The 20,426-nt window shown below is 42.5% G+C and overlaps 1 long non-coding RNA gene across 3 annotated transcripts in view; it reads right to left on the reverse strand.

Moving 5' to 3' along the window:
- Nucleotides 1–20,403, reverse strand: part of LOC119565502 — a 38,665-nt gene extending 18,262 nt beyond the window's left edge. The window contains exons 1-3 of one of the 3 annotated variants that reach the window (XR_005224173.2): nt 20,023–20,403; nt 13,268–13,331; nt 4,536–4,992 (exon numbers count right to left, since the gene is read on the reverse strand). This is a non-coding gene — a long non-coding RNA (uncharacterized LOC119565502). Of the gene's footprint in view, nt 1–4,535; nt 5,051–13,267; nt 13,332–20,022 lie in introns of those variants that run through there. The other 2 variants (XR_006288663.1, XR_006288662.1) reach the window with 2 other exon arrangements.
- Between the last annotated feature and the right edge of the window lie 23 nt (nt 20,404–20,426).

Genomic DNA, 20,426 nt, shown 5'->3' on the forward strand with positions numbered 1-20,426 from the left:
GATTCCCAACATTCTGTTTGCTTTTTAGACTTCCGCTGCACATTGAGTGGATGTTTTCAGAGAACAATCCACAATGACTCCCAGATCTCTTTCTTGAGTGGTAACAGCTAATTTAGACACCATCATTTTATATGTATAGTTGGGATTATGCTTTCCAGTGTGCATTATGTTGCATTTATCAACATTGAATTTCATCTACCATTTTGTTGCCCAGTCACCCAGTTTTGAGACATCCTTTTGTAGCTCTTCGCGGTCTGCCTGGGACTTGACTTATCTTGAGTAGTTTGTATCATCTGCAAATTTTGCCACCTCATTGTTTACCCCTTTTTCCAGATCATTTATGAATATGTTAAATAGGACTGGGCCCAATACAGACCCCTGGGGGACGCCACTATTTACCCCTCTCCATTCTGAAAGCTGACCATTTATTCCTACCCTTTGTTTCCTATCTTTTAACCAGTTACCAATCCATGGGAGCACCTTCCCTCTTATCCCATGACTGCTTACTAGCCTTTGGTGCGGGACCTTGTCAAAGGCTTTCTGAAAATCTAAATACACTATATCCACTGGATCCCCCTTGTCCACATGCTTGTTGACCCCCTCAAAGAATTCTAGTAGATTGGTGAGGCATGATTTCCCTTTACAAAAACCATGTTGACTATTCCCCAACAAATTATGTTCATCTATGTGTCTGACAATTTTGGTCTTTACTATAGTTTCAACCAGTTTGCCCGGTACTGAAGTCATGCTTACCAGCCTCTAATTGCTGGGGTCACCTCTGGAGCTCTTTTAAAAAATTGGCATCACATCAGCTATCCTTCAGTCATTTCGTACAGAAGCTGATTTAAATGATAGGTTACCGATTATAATTAGTAGTCCTGCAATTTCATATTTAAGTTCCTTCAGAACTCTTGGGTGAATGCCATCTGGTCCTGGTGACTTATTACTGTTTAGTTTTATCAGTTTGTTCCAAAAACCTCCTCTAATGACACCTCAGTCTGGGACAGTTCCTCAGATTTGTCACCAAAAAAAATGCCTCAGGTTTGGGAATCTCCCTCACATCCTCAGCCGTAAATACCGATGCAAAGAATTCACTTAGTTTCTCTGCAATGGCCTTATTGTCTTTGAGTGCTCCTTTAGCATCTGAATCGTCCAGTGGCCCCACTGGTTGTTTAGCAGGCTTCCTGCTTCTGATGTACTTAAAAAAAATTTTGCTATTACTTTTTGAGACTTTGGCTACCTGTTCTTCAAATTCTTTTCTGGCCTTCCTAATTATATTTTTAAACTACACTTGCCAGAGTTTGTGCTCCTTTCTATTTTCCTCACTAGGATTTAACTTCCACGTTTTAAAGGATGCCTTTTTACCTCTCACTTCTTCTCTTACTTTGTTTAGCCCCGGTGGCTCTTTTTTGGTTCTCTTACTATTTTTTTTTAATTTGGGGTATGCATTTAAATTGAGCCTTTATTATGGTGTCTTTAAAAAGTTTCCATGAAGCTTGCAGGGGATTTTACTTTTGGTGCTGTACCTTTTGATTTCTTTCCGAGCAGCAGTCGTGTTAGTCTGTATTTGCAAAAGGAAAAGGAGTACTTGTGGCACCTTAGAGACTAACAAATTTATTTGAGTATAAGCTTTCGTGAGCTACAGCTCACTTCATCGGATGCATTCAGTGGAAAATACCGTGGGGAGATTTATATACATAGAGAACATGAAACAATGGGTGTTACCATACACACTGTAACGAGAGTGATTACTTAAGGTGAGCTATTACCAGCAGGAGAGCGGGGGAGGAGGGGAACCTTTTGTAGTAATAATCAAGGTGGGCCATTTCCAGCAGTTGACAAGAACGTCTGGGGAACAGTGGGGAGTGGGGGAATAAACATGGGGAAATAGTTTTACTTTGTGTAATGACCCATCCACTCCCAGTCTCTATTCAAGCCTAAGTTAATTGTATCCAGTTTGCAAATTAATTCCAATTCAGCAGTCTCTCGGTCACTATGGATGTACAAGCCCTGTACACCAACATTCCACACAAAGATGGACTACAAGCCATCAGGAACAGTATCCCCAATAATGTCATGGCAAACCTGGTGGCTGAACTTTGTGACTTTGTCCTCACCCATAACTATTTCACATTTGGGGACAATGTATACCTTCAAATCAGTGGCACTGCTATGGGTATCCGCATGGCCCCACAGTATGCCAACATTTTTATGGCTGACTTAAAACAACGCTTCCTCAGCTCTCGTCCCCTAATGCCTCTACTCTACTTGCGCTACACTGATGACATCTTCATCATCTGGACCAATGGAAAAGAAGCCCTTGAGGAATTCCACCATGATTTCAACAATTTCCATCCCACCATCAACCTCAGCCTGGACCAGTCCACACAAGAGATCCACTTCCTGGACACTACGGTGCTAATTAGCAACGGTCACAAAAACACCACCCTATACCGGAAACCTACTGACCGCTATTCCTACCTACATGCCTCCAGCTTTCACCCTGACCACGCCACATGATCCATCGTCTACAGCCAAGCTCTGCGATACAACCGCATTTGCTCCAACCCCTCAGACAGAGAGAAACACCTACAAGATCTCTATCAAGCATTCTTACAACTGCAATACCCACCTGCTGAAGTGAAGAAACAGACTGACAGAGCCAGAAGAGTACCCAGAAGTCACCTACTACAGGACAGGCCTAACAAAGAAAATAACAGAACGCCACTAGCCATCACCTTCAGCCCCCAACTAAAACCTCTCCAACGCATCATCAAGGATCTACAACCTATCCTGAAGGACGACCCATCACTCTCACAGATCTTGGGAGACAGGCCAGTCATTGCTTACAGACAGCCCCCCAACCTGAAGCAAATACTCACCAGGAACCACACAACTGAACCACTAACCCAGGAACCTGTCCTTGCAACAAAGCCCATTACCAACTGTGTCCACATATCTATTCAGGGGACACCATCATAGTGCCTAATCACATCAGCCACACTATCAGAGGCTAGTTTACATGCACATCTACCAATGTGATATATGCCATCATGTCCCAGCAATGCCCCTCTGCCATGTACATTGGTCAAACTGGACAGTCTCTACGTAAAAGAATAAATGGACACAAATCAGATGTCAAGAATTATAACATTCAAAAACCAGTCGGAGAACACTTCAATCTCTTTGGTCACTCGATTACAGACCTAAAAGTTGCAATTCTTCAACAAAAAAACTTCAAAAACAGACTCCAGTGAGAGATTGCTGAATTAGAATTAATTTGCAAACTGGATACAATTAATTTAGGCTTGAATAGAGACTGGGAGTGGATGGGTCATTACACAAAGTAAAACTATTTCCCCATGCTTATTTCCCTCCACCCCCCACTGTTCCTCAGATGTTCTTGTCAACTGCTGGAAATGGCCCACCTTGATTATCACTACAAAAGGTTCCCCGCCCCCCGCTCTCCTGCTGGTAATAGCTCACCTTAAGTGATCACTCTCCTTACAGTGTGTATGGTAACACCCATTGTTTCATGTTCTCTATGTATATAAATCTCCCCACGGTATTTTCCACTGAATGCATCCAATGAAGTGAGCTGTAGCTCACGAAAGCTTGTGCTCAGATAAATTTGTTAGTCTCTGAGGTGCCACAAGTACTCCTTTTCTTTTTGCGAATACAGACTAACACGGCTGCTACTCTGAAACCTGTCTCTTCCTAATAACTGGAGTTCCCTCCCCTGGAGAGGTATCCTCAGTGTGAGAAGATACCACAATATCAGGGCTGGGGCAGAGTGTTGGGGTGCTCGGTGGGGGGGATGAGGGCTCCGGTTGGGGGTGCAGGCTCTGGGGTGGGGCTGGGAATGAAGGGTTTGGGGTGCAGGAGGGTGCTCCAGGCTGGGACCGAGGGGTTTGGAGGGTGGGATGGGGATCAGGGCTGGGGTAGGGGGTTGGGGAGCAGGGAGGGGTGCAGGCTCCAGGTGGCACTTACCTCAAGCAGCTCCTGGAAGCAGCGGCATGTCCCCCCTCTGGCTCCTATGCAGAGGCACGGGCAGGTGGCTCTGCGCGCTGCTCCGTCTGCAGGCACCGCCCCCACAGCTCCCATTAATCTCTCCTGCAGACAGCTGCAGAGCCGGCGCTTGCTGCGGGGGCATCATGTGGAGCCCCTGGCTGCCCCTATGTGTAGGAGCTGGATGTGGGACATACTGCTGCTTCCTGGAGCCGCATGGAGCCACGACAGGTAGGGAGCCTGCCTTAGCCCTGCTGACTGGACTTTTAGCAGCCTGGTCAGCTGTGCTGACCAGAGTTCCCAAGGTCCCTTTTCAACCGGGCATTATGGTCGAAAACTGGACACCTGGCAACCCTAGAGCCAGGGGCTGTGCTCCCAATGGACTGCTCCTTGAGCTACTGCAGAGAGGAATTGTTCCAGAAACCAAATGGACAGAAGAGAGACTGTGTGAAGTCCTTGATTGCTCAGGCTGTGAGGTAAGAGCCAAGAAATTTTTGGTTGCTGAAGTTACTGGTTTGAGGGGCAAACTTGAGGAAAGGACTACTTGGCCTGTGAGGTTTTAATTTTTTTGTGAAAAAGGCCTAAAATAAAGCCCCAGCTGGAAACTGCTTCCCTGGATTCCTTGAGAGAGCTCAGGCAGAATTGTCTCAGGGAGTGAGCTGGCTAAGCAACAGCAAAACCTGATCTGGCAGAGGACGCTATAAAATAGGCCCCAATCCTTTCCAGTGTGGTTTTTAGCAGTTCAATAATGATCAAATAATATTGTACTTTAATTCTTTATTGCTATTGTTTGTGTTAATGCACAGAAGTTTGCCAATGAAAAGAGAGTCTCTAGGTATGTTTTTTATATTTTTTTCATGGTTCCAGTTTTCTCTCCTTTCATGTACAAAATAATGTATTTGAAGTTGTTTTTTTTCCAAAGGCTTTTAGAGGGTTTCTTATACTTAGCTGTTCCAGTAAGTTTCCTGTTTTAGATTTTCTTGTCTGGGGAGGAAATAAATAATAAAAGAGTCTGTTACATTCCCCTCTCCTTGGATCCTTCCTGTCACCACCAAAAAAAAAAAAAGAAAGAAAGAAAGAAAAATTCAGGCTCCTTATCTTTGCTTTCAAGGTCATGTGTAATCTTGTCCTCACCTACATCTCCACTCCCATTTTCTCCTAATCCTTCTAATCCACAAAGGATAAAATTCATCCATGGTACTGAAGAGCCAGTGCCAGGCCCTTTGCACCACTCAAGCCAGAACTGTGAGCAAAGAAGCCACGCAGGGGTGCCTCAGTGACCTCTGAAAACTGTTGAAACTGTTTTTGCACAAGCCCCTTGGAGGGCAGCAATGGATCTGAGCTATGGGATCCCTGGCACCGCCACACAATGCAAGTGGCATGGAGGGGCTGGAGCTGCAACTCCAGCCTATAGGCTGAAGCAGTGGCCATATGGCCCACTATGCACACATGCTCCTAAATGGCTCTCTTGGGATTTTGGATGTCTAACCATGAAGGCATAATCAAGGGACACATCACGTTTTTTCTCTCAGTTCATTAACTGGTTAACAGACATGTACAATAAATACAGCACAGTTCAACTAACCATTGTTTTTTCTTAATAGATATAATATTTGCCCTAAAATCATTAGCAAATGTTTGCAATAAACACGCTATATCTCACCTCAGAAAGGTGTTCACTGATTTCATGAAATATTACTCCTTTTGTTATTGAGTTCATGAGTCCAAAAGGCTTGCCAGTGTTGCAAGTCAGAAAGATGTGTGAAGATAAATTCACAAATTTCCTAAACCACTGTCATTTTCCTGAGCCATATGTGAACATAACAAATTTGAGAAACTGATAACTATCTATTTCATTGACTTGTATAAAATTTGAGACACATGGTTCAGAAAATCAATAGCACTTTACTGGATTCATGAAACCAGCAATCTTTTCATTGATTTCATGCAACAATTAATTTAATCCATCAATTGTATCACTTACATTATGAATCAACTAACCCTTCCCTGTCCAAGAATGATATTATGCAAAGCACATATTTTAAAATAAATATTGTAGTTGAACTTTTTTTGCTAAATATGCTGCCTGTACCATAACCCAGTTTGAGCAGCCAGACTCTGTGCTGTGGAGTTGCTCAAGGGATGCGAGGGAAGAAGCCCTTGCCTGATCACGCCACAGCAGAAGAGCTACTCTGTGCCTCCAGAGTGGAGTAGCCCCTTTATCACTTGCACCTTCCCCTTCAATGAATAATAATGGTTGGTGGAACTACATAGTGACTGAACCACTGGCTCTGCCACAAAATACTCACTACACAGGTGGCATGTAGGGAGAACCCTTGACTTGACTCCCCTCTATTAACTCCCCAAATCCTGCATCCCTGTACAGCCAATCCGCAGCAGTTCTGCTACAAGAGGGCATCCTTAACCACAGAAGAGGAAGCAAGATTTCATCTGAGAGGTCTGAACTATGTCTGCTCGTTTTCCTGAGACTCAGAGCTGTATCTGAACTATTTTAATTTTACCCCTTGATTTATATGACGTTTCCAAGCTTCATTAACTGCCCCCTCTCACCTACCTCATACTTTATGCATACTTTGAGCACTAGTGATCAGTAGAATCAATCTTCTGGCTAGTAACCAACTAGGAAATTTGTCAGGGGTTAATTGTGTTAATTTTAACTTTTTTTAAAAAATGCAAATTATAAAAACAAACCAACAAACAAAATCCACAAACAAATTTACCACCTAGTATTACCATGGTATCTGAGCACTTTCCAGTAAAAACTGGGAGTCTGATTCTTCTCTTACTTACCAGTCTAAATCAGAAGTGTTCACAGTGAATTCATCGGCGTTAGAATGAGACTTATAGAAATGTAGAGCTGGAAGAGACCTTGAGAAGCTATTAAGTCCTGCCCCCTGCGCTGTGGCAGGACCAAGTAAACCTAGAAAGTTACATCATCCTGAAACTGGTGTAAGGAAGAGTAAATCAAGCCCTTTGTTTTTTGTAAAAATCTATTCACAGAAAAGATTAATGACAGTAGGTAATTCTGGTACTGCATGGAACCGACTTTGTTACCCTTTTTTTTTTTTTGCAATCTTATTAGCTACGGCTGAGAATAATCCACTCCAATGTCTTGACTGCAGATAACTTCAGTAGCATGGTAGTAGTGTATCAGAATGCCTTTGTGCAGAATACTCTAATAACAAAGGCGGGCAGATCAGTAATTTGCTTGTCTTTCATTTGCTAAATACTGGGATATTAATTCCTAGAGTCTTTTAGAGCAGTGGTTCTCAAAGCTGGTCCGCCGCTTGTTCAGGGAAAGCCCCTGGCGGGCCGGACCGGTTTGTTTACCTGCCGCGTTCGCAGGTTCGGCTGATCGCGGCTCCCACTGGCTGCGGTTCGCCGCTCCAGGCCAATGGGGCCTGTGGGAAGTGGCACGGGCCAAGGGACGTGCTGGCCGCCCTTCCCTCAGCCCCCATTGGACTGGAGCAGCGAACCGCGGCCACTGGGAGCCGCGATCAGCCGAACCTGCGAACGCGGCAGGTAAACAAACCGGTCCGGCCCGCCAGGGGCTTTCCCTGAACAAGCGGTGGACCGGCTTTGAGAACCACTGTTTTAGAGCGTACATAACTAACAGGCTTTCAGGGCTGTTGTGACCCAGGGAGCCAACTCCCTGTGACCTCGCACCAGGAGTGACATACTCATTGCCCCAATTCACTGTTGTCATAATCTGTATCTAAAACATGTCACGTGTGATCGGTTTGCATATGACACCTTATACTGTCACTAACGTTATTACATGATATATGTACAGGTGGTGTATAAAGAATTCTAGATGTGTGCTGGAAATATGTTCTTAAAATGTGTTAGGCTGGGGTATGAACTGCTTGCCAATCCCAGACAAAGAAATGTTGTTTCGCCTGCTTGACTGTGTCTCCAATGTAAATTGAGTAAGCTGAGTCCAGAAACAATAGATGTACATTTACACAGAAGGTAAACAAAGCCAACAAACTAGCAAATGGGGGAGATGTCCACTTAATGATCATGGCAGGGGAGGGGGGCTGGATCTTCAGGAAGCCTTCCTGGCTCTTGAAATAGAGACAATGGACTTTGGGAAATATAAGCAGAAACAAAGTCATTTTGGCATCCATTGTCTGAGGGACACAAGAGGCCATAGCTCTTAAAATCTGAGAAAGGTGGATCTCTCTGGGAACTGACTGTAGGTGAGAAACCTGCTTAGACAAAGATTGTAACTTGCTGAAGTTAAGTTTTAGTCACTAAAAATGTGTTTTGTTTGTAACCTTTCATATCTTTCACTCTAACTTTCACTTAAACCTATGTTCTGTATTAATAAAACAAGAATTAATTGATTACAAAACCATCTCAGTGCTGTTTTATTTAAGTGAAGTGTGGTTCCACAGCTAATCTAACAGGCTGATGAGTGCTCTGTCTCTTTGAAGGAAGTGAACTGACCTTCTGTGAGCGTCCAGTGAGAGGGACAGACATTGCAGAAAGATGTCTCTGGAGAACTTGGGAATTGAGGTTCACTGATTGTTACTTGCAAGGCAAAGTTTGGACCGGTAGAGTCCTGAAGAGTTTGCTGGCAAGGCAGAGAAGCTGGTGTGTAGGGGAGCTGACACATAGCTTAGCAGCAGCAAAGCTCATTCTTGCTGAGGCAAAGCAGGAACACAATGGCTCACAATTCTGGGTGACCTGACCAGGATGGCACAGCTGTGTCTTCTCAAACATTATTAATAGCCCTAAAGTGAATTTGACATGCAGCAAACAATAGTGCTTAGTGCACATTTGATAACTACAGAGATGCATTAACCAGGTAAAAAGAACAGGAGGACTTGTGGCACCTTAGAGACTAACAAATTTATTTGAGCATAAGCTTTAATTATTAACTTATTATTTAATTATTAAATTAACCAGGTAGTTTTCCCTATTTTGTTTTGGCTCATGCTGGTACCTCAGTTGATGTACTCAGCACTGACTAAGAATAGTATAAGTTAACTTTTTTACTGGGTTTTAAGTTATATATTAGCAAAGAAATATTATAGATTTGACATTAGATATAATACAAATAAATGTCTTATGCTCCACTTTGATAACTTGAGGAAACAACTCTTGATAAAACATCTCATGTGTGACCATATGTTACACAGGAAATGACAGGCAAAGTAAAAAAGAGGAAAATGGTATAATTTGGATGTTCATGATTTATTCTCACAACTAACTTTTAAAAAAAGAAGTCAAGGGAATTCCTGCTATTGAATTCAGTGGCAGAAGACAACCATTTCTTTTCATGAGTAGTTCACTCTGTGTGACATAAAATATTATTTGATTTGAAGAGTTTGACCTAAAAGTGTATTTCTGAAAGCTTGTAAGTGGCTCTTAGAACTCTCATGTCAGTCGAATAGAATGCTATTGCAGGATAAGGAAATTATTATAATATAAATGGATCCTTTCATCCAATCAAAATGCAGGATAAAAGTCAGATGACTTTTTGATTCCTGTCTTTGTATCCACTGTTCAGATAATGCCATGCCAATTATTTAACTGAGTAGTCTCAAAGCCTGCAAGTTCCAAACACAAAAGAAAAATTCTACTTCTTGTTTCAACAATGATCAGATTGTCTTGTAAATCAAGGAGGTGACAGTATTTGTTGCTCAAAGTCTGATTATACACTGAAAAGGAACTTTAGAAAAAACACATATTGGTTCCACATTTGTATCTCACCAGCTGCCATAACAAATTCACTTAGTGTACAAGGAACAGAAGGTTGTCTGTGCAACCTCCATTCTGTTCCCTTAATCCTGGTATTTCCTAATTGTAGAGGGGTGGTCACCTGCTCTGGCCTTAAAGGGCTTAAAACACCCCAGGAGAAGGCTGTGGCTGGGAGCAAGCAATTCCCAGGCTGACTGGGGGAAGCAGCCTCAGCTGTGACCACACCCCAATCAGGCTTAGCTGGCCCTTGTAAGAGGGCAGTGGGCCAAGAGCAGAGAGTCTCCTCTAGCTGTGGCGGGAGATAGGCCTGGCTGCTGGGGAGCTTGAAAAAGTACCTGGTGTGGAACAGGGCTGGGGGAAGGCCAGAGAAGCTGGGGAGCTCTGGCCTGGAAACCCCCAGGCTGCAGGCCTAGTGGAAGGCCCAAAAGGGTACTGGAGTTGCAGGGGGCAGCCCATGGGTAGGCAGAGGCAGCAGGTCCAAACTCCCCCTTTGCCTGTGATGAGTGGCTTATATACTGCAGTCTGCCCCAGTGAATGGGGGCTAGTGGTGACTGGGCAGTAGCCATATACTGAGGTGAGGTGGGGATAGTTGGTGTGGGTTCCCTGGGGAACGGAGATCCAGAAACCTGTGGGGGTACTGCCAGGGGAAGACACCCTGACCTGAAAGGGGCACCAGGGTCCAGGAGGGACTTGGGCCCAGCGGCAAGTGGGACACCAGCCTGCAGAGGGTGCTCTGGAGGCTAGAAGAGCTAATTCCCCTGAGAGACCAGCAGGAGGCGCCGCAGGGGTGAGTCTCGCACCGTGACACTAGTCTTTGAGCAAATAACTCTACAACCCTAAAATCATGTATTTTAGCATAGGTCCTTTTTATTTGTGAGTGAGAGAGAAACTTTTATCAGGGAATTAATGATCATCTGCTCACCCATCAGATTAGTAAAATGTGATTGCCTACCTGCAAATATGACTGCAACAATATCACCTTGCTCAATAATGTCTCTGGGTGTCATATCTGCTCACTTTAGTGACAAATATGATTTCACTACTTATTGGCCAGTCAGAAGCTAATTTATCCATACAAGTACAGCATAGTCTCTATAAACTACATTTATGGCTTAAATGGTTTCTGATTGGCTGAAGCATTTACGTTATGTAATCCAATCAAAAAGCAGTAAGTTAACATTTAGGAGGAGTGAGGAGGTAACACAGACTTTATGAGGAGCCTGGGGAATGATATTTGGACTGTGAGCCAGTGGAGACCGTGAATGTGGGCAGCAGGGTGTGACGTGTAGAATTGGAGCCAGGATGGAGGAGAGAGCCTGATGAGACGAGGATCTGCAACAGGCTTGGCAAAGAAATTGGGATGAAGAGCTTCAGGGGGCACTGACACTAGGTGAGAAGCCTGAGGAGGGGGTATTTGGACTGGGAGCCAGTGAAGAAAGGGAACATGGGTGGGGGAAGCAGGGAGAGGAAATAAAGGGAGACTGGAGTCGGGGGAGAAGAAGGGGCGACTAGAGGCCAGGGGAGAGAGACCGATTGGATGAAGAGCCAAGAGGGGGGCTGGAATTGGCTAGGCAAGGAGACTGGGGACAAAGAGATGGTGGGGAGAAGAGGGGAACTGGGAATGGTGGTACAAGGAGACTGGAATTGGAGTGAGGAACTGGATACCTGAGAAGTGGAGACTGGGACTGACAAAGTAAGGAGAATGGGACTGGGATGAGGAGCCACGGATAGGGAAGAGGCAGGACTAAGACAGTGACAGGTTGGTGGAGACAGTGCAGAAGGGGTCACACTCAGGAGGAATGAGCAGATGAGCCTTCCATAGTCTGGAATGGAACCCCAGATTCCTGAGTCTCATCATTCCTTTGCTGTCAGCAAATATCTGTGAAACCTACTGGCAAAATGTCTCAGCCCTCTCTAGTGCTGGTCCACAGAGAGGATTACAACCTACTACTGAAAAAAGAAAAGGAGTACTTGTGGCACCTTAGAGACTAACCAGTTTATTTGAGCATGAGCTTTCGTGAGCTACAGCTACACGAAAGCTCATGCTCAAATAAACTGGTTAGTCTCTAAGGTGCCACAAGTACTCCTTTTCTTTTTACGAATACAGACTAACACGGCTGTTACTCTGAAACCTACTACTGCTATCAATTACTCCATTAATGCTGTTAGCAGCAGATTATGTGGTTAAATTCCAATCCTGATGACCCATATGGATGTCCATATGATGCACATGATGGAATTTGTTTCAGATTTTTAAAAAAACTAGAAAATGATACGCACAAACCTACATTAAAGGAATATTATTAAGGTTGCAAAGTCAAGCACTCTGAAGTTAGGAAATGCTAGAAGTAAGGTTGTCTTTACAACCTAAATTTGCCCCCTTGTGTATACTCATCATGACACAGTTTTTGATTACATGATCACATAGTGGTCTTCCCACAGGACCTATGCCTCATTCATTGCATAGGATGGACCTGCTATGGGGATGAATCAGGGTTGTGTAGTGAAGGAAACTGTTGTCTGTAGGACCCTTGCCTTATTTTTGCAGAAGTTGGAAGGTGTACAGTGAATGAGGCAGGGGATTTCTGAAAAAGTGAGGATGGTCTCTGACTAAGGTAAGTGAGTGAAGAACTGCTGTGTATCCCTGCCTGTGCCACAGAGTTCCTATGTGATGCTAATCTAGTCACTTAAACCAAACTTTTAACAGATGGTTACAAATTGCATTGCTCATTTTCTACGTGCCTGACATGAGGCCTTGGGGTCTGATTTGCAGAAGCCCTGAGCACCCACAGCAGCAACTGAAATCACTGGGTGTTATGCTTTGAACATATCAAGTGCTATATAATGTTGATTACTCTGAAAAATAAGGTCCTAGGCATCTTAAATTTGGCACCCAAAATCATAGACTTTTGACCTTAATCTCTCAGGGGAAAAATAATATTCCCTAATCTCACAAGAGTCTTGTGAAAATAAATTCATTAATATCTGTGAAGCTCTTTGACACCATAACAATAAGCACTATAAAAAAGCCTGTGAGGAAATTGATAATTCTATCTTCAGAGCCAGGTTTGAAGTAGGCAGTAAACAAGGCCTGGAGCCACACATTGAACAATCAAGAAAAAATGATCTATTGAACAGTTGCTCACTCATTGAGCACCATCCATTCTATGCCCCTGAATGAGGCAAGGGTCGTAGGCTATAAGAAAAAAAATAGCGTGAGATCATGTAGTTAGACTGTGTCCTAATTCATGCACACAAAGGGGCCGAATTGGGGTTGCACAGGCAACCTTAATTCTGGCGTTTCCTAACTTCTGAGTGCTTGACTTTTCAGCCTTAATGAAGTTTTTAACCTAGTTTTTGCATGTGTAAATTGAACTTTGCATCATACCCATAAAACCAACAGCAAAGAGTAATAAAACTGTAGTTAAACCATAAAACAAAACAACTAGCAGTACTATTCTGGCTAATAATAATCTGGCTGTAATAGTATTACATAAAATGAGGCAGAAAGCCACATGACTTTACTGACCTGGATAGTGAAGTTACCACCTTAAAACTCATGTCTTGGTTTGTATTGTTGCTAGAATATGGAACTATATAAGAAAGGAAAATAGATCCATGAATTTAATGGACATGATATAAATATACGTTAAGTTAGCAGAATTATTTATTAGCAGAAAATTAAGATGCTCCAATACTTGGCATGATATCTTTACAATGTCATTTAATAAGCTGATATCTGAGCTTTATAAAGTAGGTAATGAATCAAATAACAATGTTCTTTGGAAAATTGTTCTTTAGCAGTGCACAAACAGCATTGAAATATCAAGTCAATATATATCAGCATTATAATAGAAACTAGGCCACTGAAATGGGACATCCGGCTCTGCTTTACTGGAAAGTTTAGGTACACAATTTCATACTGAAAGTGGATCCCAGGATATTTTTAACAACTGTAGGTGTCTTTCCATTTTCAGTTAACTGATATCATGAAAGCACAACTGCAGCCTAAAGCCTTCCCTTCTGCCTCACCATTAGAAAAAGACACAATCAAAAGCAACATTGCAAAAACACAGCAAAAGGAGAGCAGAATGTAAGAATGGCCAAACTAGGTCAGACCAGAGTTCCATCTAGACTAGTATTCAACAATGGCTAGTGCCAGATGCTTCAAAGGGAATGAACAGAACAGGGCAATTATCAAGTGATCCATCTCCTGTGGTCCAGTCCCAGCTTCTGGCAGTCAGAGATTATGGGACACCCAGAACATAGGTTTGCATTACTAACTGTCTTGGCTAATAGCCACTGATGGACCTATCTTTCTTTATGAACTTGTCTAATTCTTTTTTAAACTCAGTTATACTTTTTGGCCTTCACAACATCCCCTGGCAATGAGTTCCAGAGGTTGACTGTGTGCATTGTGTGAAGAAATACTTCCTTATGTTTGTTTTTAAACCTGATGCCTGTTAATTTCATTGGGTGACCCCTAGTTCTTGTGTTATGTGAAAAGGTAAATACTTTCTCCACACCATTCATGATTTTACAGACCTCTCTCATATCTCCCCTTTGTTCACCTTAGAAAAGAGATGACTGTCTCAGTCTTCTTAATTGACATGTTCCTGAAAACACCTCTTACATTACCACACCAATCCACTATGAAACCTGCTCTGCCACCAGATTTTTGCACTTTTAAATTTTAACAGTGAGTGTGATTTTTATTCAAACAAACAAAAGGGGAAGATGACTAATTAATAGACTTCACAGGGGAAACAGTGAAAATGATTATAGACAAGTAGAATAAAATGCACCCAGTAATACTTATATTCTCTAATCTCTTTATTGGGTGTTATTTGTAATAGTGCATTAAAAAGATTATGCTGATTGTGTCCCTTTAAAAATTTAAGAGATACAGAAGTAATATTTGGTAGCTGGCCATACAGTTACCACAGGTATTTTCTATTCTAAATATGGGAGGAAACTGGTCATCTCAGCTACTGTGTGGTAAATGTCAAATGTTGACTGTGTCAGAATCGGGTCTATTGTTCATTACATATTGGTCAGTCATGATCACAGAAAGCTTTTAACAGCTACCTGCTTGTTTTGTGTGTCCTACTTTTATTATTTTGGCAATTTAATGCCCTCAGTCCTGATTTTTCTAAATGGTGTTTGTTAGTTTCCCAGGAAGATGAAAGATAAATGCTGTGTTATGCCTAAAAAAATTTTGGTGTGCTTTAAGTATCAACATATTGTTCTCAAAATTCCAGCGGTCATGGATTGAGGGTTAGAGATTTGATTTATCAAATGATGTTAGACATACAATAGTGAGGACTAATGTTAGGAAAGATTTTTGTCATCTGGGTGGTAATGGCTACTGATGTGAAATCTGAAAGCTTTGGCTCAGCATTGCTAAAGCATGAAAGAACATTTTAAAGACATGAAAATAATAAATGACTCTATTTTGAGAACACTAAAGAATGTGGAATGCTCAAATTAAATTGGTGACCTGGAAAACAAGCTCAGATTAAAAGGTGGCATGCTGCTAAGAATTCCTGAAGGTGCAGAGAGAAGGGGAGAATATATTTTTCTGCAAGGAATCTTTAAAAGGTTGAAGATGACATAAGAGGAGCAGATCCTACACGTAGCAGCAGATTGTATGTCACCACATCTGCACAGAATTTTGCAGTGATCAACAACTGGCATGTTAACCTGAGCATCAGAACTGCATAAATTATTGAATGCTCATGAAAAATGTTTGGCTTTTATAGATGGAAGCAAATACAAAAAGTATGGGTGAACGTCTAATCTCAGTATTTAGAGAAGGGGACTGAGTGTCAGCACTTGCATGTGCTATTCCTGACTCTGCACCTGATCCTTGTATAGCTTTTTGCATGTCACTTAACATCTCTAGGCCAAGGATGTTACATCTGATATGTTCATATAAATCTGTGTAAATTGGTGTATTTTACATGCTGGTGTCAGAAGGGAGGGGTTACAGCAGGAAAAGTAACAGGTGTAAGAACATATACAATAAAGAACCTCCTAGGGCTTTCTTACATCCACCTACTGCAACCTCCTCCTCCCACTCCCATGTAAATTACTCCATCTTGTACACACTTAGACCAACTTACTGACATGTAGCACCATGTATATCACTCCTGAATTTGACCATCATTTCTGGGTCTCCATCTTCAGACACATACAGAGGTCTTAATTTTCAGAGGCTGGTTGCTCAGAACTTACTTTAAAGGGGATTAATCTTCAGTATCTCAAGTTGGGCATTCTAAAATTGAGCTATCCAAAGTCACTAGTCACATCTGCCAATCTTGGTGAAAAGGTATCTCTGCTCGTGCTTGGTAGAAAAGAAAGGTGACAACCAAATAACTGCAGAAAACATCTCATCATAAGATGTTATGTGCTGTTCTGTTTTCAATACAGAGCAATGATTATGTTTTGGTTACGGCAAATCTGCACTGGTGGAAGAAGCAACATCTTCCAGTCATAGACATTCACTTCCCTAGAGAACACTATTTAGCACTACAGCCCTGGGAATTTTTTTAAGTTAAGAAAGATATCTGAGAATATTAGAAGGACCTTTTATTTGCAAAAGAGTATTTGTGTCTATATGGATAGATAAGTGTGCCCCTCAAAGCATCAGGTCAATATTTTCATTAATTACTTGGATAATAGAGTAGAGAGTATACTTATACAAGTTGTAGATGACACCAAGCTGGGAGGAGTTGCAAGCAACTTGGAAGATAGGGTTAGAATTTCAAAATGTTCTTGACAAATTGGAGAACTGATCTAAATTCAACAAGATGAAATTCAATAGAGACATGCATAGTACTTCACTTAAGAAGGAAAAAAACCCAAATGCACAACTACACATTGGGGGGCGGGGGACTGTTTAGGGGATAACAATGCTGACGAGGATCTGAGGGTTATAGAGGATCAAACTGAATGAGTCAACAATGTCATGCAGTTGTGGAAAAGACTAATATCGGTCTGGGGTGTATTATGTAAGACATGGAAAATATTTGTTCTGCTCTACTCAGCACCAGTGAGGCTTCAGCTGGAGTACAGTTTCCAGTTCTGGATGCCATACTTCAAGAAAGAAGATAAATTGGAGAGATTCCAGGGAACAGCAACAAAACACTAAAAAGGTTTAGAAAACCTGATCTATGAGAAGTTTACAATTATTGGGCATGTTTAGACTTGAGACAAGAAGGCTTTGGTGGCCCTGATAAGTCTTCAGATATGTTAAGGGCTCTTATAAAGAGGTGTGTGATCAATTGTTCTCCACATCCACTGAAGGTAGGACAAGAAGTATTGGACTTAATCTGTGACAAGGGAGATTTAGGTTAGATATTAGGAAAAACTTTCTACCTATAAAGCTAGTGTCAAGGTTCCTTCCCCACTCTGAACTCTAGGGTACAGATGTGAGGACCTGCGTGAAAACCCCCTAAGCTTTTTTTTTTTTTTAAACCCAGCTTAGGTTAAAACTTCCCCAAGATACAAACTATTTTACCTTTTGCCCTTGGACTTCATTGCTGCCACCACCAAGCGCCTAATAAATATATAACAGGGGAAGAGCCCACTTGGAAATGTTGTCTTCTCTTCTCTCCCCCCCCCCCCCCAAAAAAAAATCCTCCCAAACCCTACACCCCCTTTCCTGGGGAGGGCTTGATAAAAATCCTCACCAATTTGCATAGGTGAACACAGAACCAAACCCTTGGATCTTAAGAACAATGAAAAAGCAATCAATTTCTTAGAAGAATTTTAATTGAAGAAAAAGTAAAAGAATCACCTCTGCAAAATCAGGATGGTAAATACCTTACAGGGTAATCAGATTCAAACATAGGCAAAACTCTAGGCAAAACCTTAAGTTACAAAAAGACACGCAAACCGGAATATACATTCCATTCAGCATACTTATTTTATCAGCCATTTAAACAAAACAGAATCTAACGCATATCTAGCTAGATGACTTACTAAGTTCTATGACTCCATTCCTTTTCTGTTCCCAGCAAAAGCATCACACAGACAGAGAACCTTTGTTTCTCCCCCCCCCCCCCCCCCCCCCCGCCCAGCTTTGAAAGTATCTTGTCCCTCATTGGTCATTGTGGGCGGGTGCCAGCGAGGTTATCCTAGCTTCTTAACCCTTTACAGTTGAAAGGGGTTTTTCCTCTGGCCAGGAGGGATTTTAGAGGTGTTTACCCTTCCCTTTATATTTATGACAGCTAGTTAGGCTCTGGAATAGTCTTCCAAGGGTGGCTGTGGAACCCCTGTCACTGGCAGTTTTTAAGAACAGGCTGGACAAGCACCTGTCAGGAATGGTCTAGGTTTACTTGGTCCTGCCTCAGTGCAGGGGATTGAATTTGATAACTTCTCAAAGACCCTTCCAGCCCTACATTTCTATGATTGTGTTGGACTAGCTTCTAATTCTAAGCCTCCCTCCATGTGTCTCCATTCATACACCACCTTCCACATGAGTGATGTGCACTAGCAATCAAGACAATTCCAAGGAACAGCCTTGCACTATGACTGTTCTCACACACACAGAAGTTTTCCCAAGGAAAAGCTGCCAAAAGGAATGGACTGGAATCATGTGATCCTGGTCAGTTTCATTCTACCTCACATCTGGCGGTAAAGTCTATTTCTGTAGCAGTGTTAATCCTTGGCTGCTGCTGGTAGTTTGACCCAGAATAAGAAGAAACAGACACAGGAAATAAACAGGAGCAAAAGGAAGAGTTAAAGTAGTAATGATGGTACAGTGTACTTCTGTAGTGCTTTTCTTTTAAGGATCTCAATGCACTTTAAAGGCATTGCCAAAGTGAGAAAGTAAGGAATAAGAATAGGAGAGACAGAGTGGGGGAGAGACAGGAAAAAATATAGGACAAGAGAGGGACACATAATACAGAGACCTTCATTGTTCTGATCAGTGGACAAGTTTAAAAAACAAACCCACACAACTATGCAAAAAACATTGTATGTCATATGCATGTGACTGTCCTTCCCAAATGGATCGTAAATTGTATCATGTATAACCAGTATTGGTAGGAACCAGTTGGTGCTCAACCTGCCCATCAAAGGGTATGCTTCTGTTTGTTACAGAGATGCAGAAATTGACAAGGTGTCTGTGATTACCAGAGCCTGCTTGGCAGCCTTCCTAGAGCACCATCCCCCACCATAGCAGCTTGGGAATTGTTCTGCTCATGTCTCTTGTGTGGCTGCCACCAAATCAGGAATGGACAATACAGGGGGACCTGTTCGAGAGTGGCATCCAGGAGTTACTGTAATACTAATTAATAATAGTGGTCAAATGCTATGCTGATGGATGCAGAACAAATACCCAGAGAAACAGAAGCAGATGCGCCATACAGAATTAACTGCAGCAAGAACATTAATGTCCATCCATGTGGTGACATTCCACTAGTTAGTTCTCTACTCTTTTTTTCCATTTAGTCTCAAGAAGTTTTTCCAGAACCCTATTTTATTCTTGACAGACTGCCTATTCCTATTCACTCTGTGCTGCCTATTATTCACTTGGACTGCTACCTCTTTCTGGGACCTCCCCTGTCTGCTGACGTGTTCTTTACTTTCATACTGGCTTATATTATTCCCTACGTAGGTTTAAGCAGCTAGAGCAGTGGTGCGTAACCTGCGGCCCACAGGCTGCACGTGGCCAATTAGGGTAATCTGCTGGCGGGCCACGAGACAGTTTGTTTATATTGACAGGCTGCAGGCATGGCCGTCCATAGCTCCCAGTGGCCGTGGCCCGCCTGCAGATTACCCTGATTGGCCACAGGTTGCCCACCACTCAGCTAGAAGCTATTTTACTTCACACATGTTCTGTGCCTTTGTCAAATGCATACTTTTAGGTAATTATCTAGTGCAGGTGTTTTTCATCTAGCCAGCCCACACTGTCTATTACAATAGTTCATATCCACTGAGTTCTGTATACAGGACAGCCTATCATCCTTTGTGCTCAGATGCAGCATCACAGTGCATGGAGGTTGGTGAACTTTAGTCTGTGGCCACTTTTGCACACAGTTTGCCCCATCTCCTGTGCCTTGCGCATGGTGAAATAAATGGTATAATCAGGAACAAAGGTGGACATAGCAGAGAAAATAGTGTTAATCTTAATATTGGTATCTCAAATTATTTTCCAGTCACAGAATCAGATGAGTCATTTTAGCCTAGAAATAAGATACCAAAATATATTTTTATAATTGTATATTGTACTCGGAAATGAATAATTCTGAGACAGTCCTTGTTGTTGCCTTTTACCTCAACCTCCTCCATCACTGCCACACAGTGCTGACAGAAGGGAAGGGGGAACAGTTGTACCAGGGCCTCAAGCTCCCAGGATCCTCCAAATGTTGTAGCATCTGTGTAAATAAAGTGAAATGAGAGGGGATGGGGCCACAGCAAACATGATGTACTACAGCCCAAACGTTCTCTCATGGGGCCTGCCACCACATCCAGCCTGGTCACTTTACACAGCATACCTGTGGCCAGATACCTACCGCCAGTGCAGACACATCCCCAGACCCACCAGCAGAGACTCCAGACAGAACTCGAAAGCGGACTGGAAAATTTGGGAAAAATCCTTCTTATTTCAGAATAGAAGTGTCCACAAAGGCCGTTATTCATGAATAGCTATTTCAGAGCAATGCCACAGGAAGACTAGC

The sequence above is a fragment of the Chelonia mydas genome, chromosome 2 (assembly GCF_015237465.2).
Source record: "Chelonia mydas isolate rCheMyd1 chromosome 2, rCheMyd1.pri.v2, whole genome shotgun sequence".
Lineage (NCBI taxonomy): Eukaryota > Metazoa > Chordata > Testudines > Cheloniidae > Chelonia > Chelonia mydas.